This window comes from Euleptes europaea, chromosome 8 (genome assembly GCF_029931775.1).
Source record: "Euleptes europaea isolate rEulEur1 chromosome 8, rEulEur1.hap1, whole genome shotgun sequence".
NCBI classification, from domain to species: domain Eukaryota; kingdom Metazoa; phylum Chordata; class Lepidosauria; order Squamata; family Sphaerodactylidae; genus Euleptes; species Euleptes europaea.
Window position 1 is genome coordinate 50,315,788 of NC_079319.1, and position 2,804 is coordinate 50,318,591.

Sequence of the window (2,804 nt, forward strand, 5' to 3'; positions counted from 1 at the left end):
GTCAAAAAGCCAAACTTTTTTCCCCTCCAGCACACCTTCCACCCCAATCTCTAGGTGTCTTTGCCTATCCTAAGGATAGACCTGACTACCTGGGTCAATGGGAAACACAATTCATATTTATTTAGTACTTCAAGGCCAAAGTAGACATGACATTGCGCAATTTGTGAATATATCTTTCTAGTATTTTTAAAAGGAAATGGCTTGCAGGGCCTAATTCAGACTGGGGCTTGAGTATGTTTGGTGGGGATCCCCACAACACTTTTCCCCAGCATATATAAAAAACACTCCCCTGCCCCATGCTGTTATTATCTCTGGAGAGGAAAAAGAGAGCTTCTGTCTTGAATCACTTTCATTAATAACAGCATAGAGTGGATTCAGTTTCCACAAGCAAAACTGCATGTGAGAAGGGTTAAATCCCCTCGTCCCACACCACAGCCCCAGTCTAAATTGACTCCCCCCCCCAAAAAAAAGTGGCTGCTATTTCTTTCTCTTTTGTTAATGCTGGGGAGATCTATTCACGGATCTTCTAGCTTCACATCTAGCGTGTCCCTTGATTTAGATTTTATTTGAGACATCTTTCCTACAGTGGAATAGTGATGGCTACTGGAGGTCAGACAGAGAGGAGAGAAAGGCCTACCTTTATGACAATCTTATATTAAAGACTAACTATGTGAGTTCTCTGCTGGCACTGTTTCTCTTCTCCAGCAGTTCTATAACAAAATTAAATAGTGTTAGGTCTCCCGTCTTGCCCCTCATTTTTGTCAATCATACCTTCTTATTGAGGAGCAGTTTCAGCACTGCGAATGCCAGTGGTGGTATGTTACACATGGGATGAATTCTATCCAGAATGGATTGTAGGGCTCTTATTTCATTAATACCATAGGCTTCCAATACCACCCTCTGCTGCCCTCAGGGACCCACTCAGAGTTTATGAAGAAATGCTCAATCCCTCGGTTACAGCCATGCAGAGAAATCGAAGAAGCCTTCCTGGATCCTTTCTTTTTATTTGAGCTTCAGGATCTGAAGACAGGCATGAAAAGGAATGAAGCTTCTAAAGGCAGCCATATGTTGCCATTATAAATGCCTCCATATTAATTACTTTCCTATACCGTGATTCACGGTTTGGACTTAATACACATTCTGAGGAAGGGAGATGAATTTCATTTTAGTTTACATTTCATCATAGTATGGAATTCACTTTGAGCAGAATTCCATTTAAGATTCTCCTCTGGCACTGGAGTCGCAGCTTCCTCATGAAGTGTGGTACATATTTGGGCAAGCAAACAGAAGTTTGTTCATGGGGATGCTCTAAATGACTTCTGATCTGCTTCGGAGTAGTAGATCTTATTACCATGCTTACTGGAGGGTATCCACAGGGATGGTGTTAGCATCCCATGTCAGGTAATTATAAATTTGACAAAAATAAATAAATAACCAAGATCCCAGTTCTATGGATTAAATGGTTCAGGTGGTGACTGCTGCAGTCAAAGTGAGATCTTGTGTTGGAAGAGTACAGCAGAGATGGTCCTTCTAGGCTTGGCAATAAATATTCTCTGTACTTCTAAATCTGCCCAGATCTGATGGTTATCAGATTCACAAAAGGGCATATCAGATCTATAGAATCTGCACTACACCCAACCCACAACTATCTGAGCTTCAGTCACATGATCTCAGGGCAGTAGGAAGCAACGGGGTGCTATTGGCGCTGGGGTGTCTTCTGACCCATCTTTCCTGTTAAAGAGATATCCTTCCTCATGAGAAGCCAGAATCAGAAACACCTTTATTGGCATAAACATCATAAATTACATAAGGGTCAGTGGTCAAAGGGTCATGAGAAGCATAGCACTAGCTAAAGGGACAAAGGAACATGTGAAGTACTCTCTGGAGGCAACCATTTTTCAAAGGGAGGCATGGGCATTTGATATATGAATCCCATTATTTGTTAGGCTGTGTTTCATACGGTCAGGCTATCCCTTGGGTTGTTAAGAAGTTGAGAGTTGCTACAGTATATCAGGCTCCTGGTTCATCTAGCTAGCATCTTGTCATCAGAAGTGCCCAGCCAAGTCTGAAGAAAGGCAAGCAATTATAGAAACAAAGCTATCCTTTTGCCTACGTAGTGACAGGCAGCTTGTGACTGTCAGCATTTAGGATTTCCCCCTAGCAAAGCAGAATTTTCTCTACGTAACTGCATGAATAAATACAAATTGGACATTAAATGTAGAACTATCAAGTAATAATGGAGAAAGACTGCTGAACTGGAATTCATGAATACATGTAATTGTACTTCATAGGACTTGAACAAGAGTTATGAGTGATTTGTTAACTTATGAGTGATTTGTTAACTTAAAATACTTTATTGTCTCCTATTTGGTTACATAGCATTGATATGCTTAATTCTCTAGCTGTCAGAATGTGGCCTTCTATTCCTTTCATTCTTCAGATCCACCTTTTTAACAGTTCATTCTCAAATGTGTCTTAGTTTATCTTCACATGTGTGTTTGCATCTACTATATATATATATATATATATATATATATATATAATCACTTAATTTTCACATGCTGTGGGAAAAGCTTCCTTGTGAAAACAATTTTCCATAATAGAGAAAATGCCAGTGCAGATTATTATAACGGATTACATCGATCCAGGCCAATTCTATTTACATATGAGCATTTATTGAAAACTACAGGTCAAGCCCCGTGCAATACAAAAGAACCAGGATTTGGACTTTTTAAAAGAAAAAGTTGATTAACCGCTCTATGCTGTTGCTTTGAATACTGGGGAAGGATCCCTGGGAGAAGAGG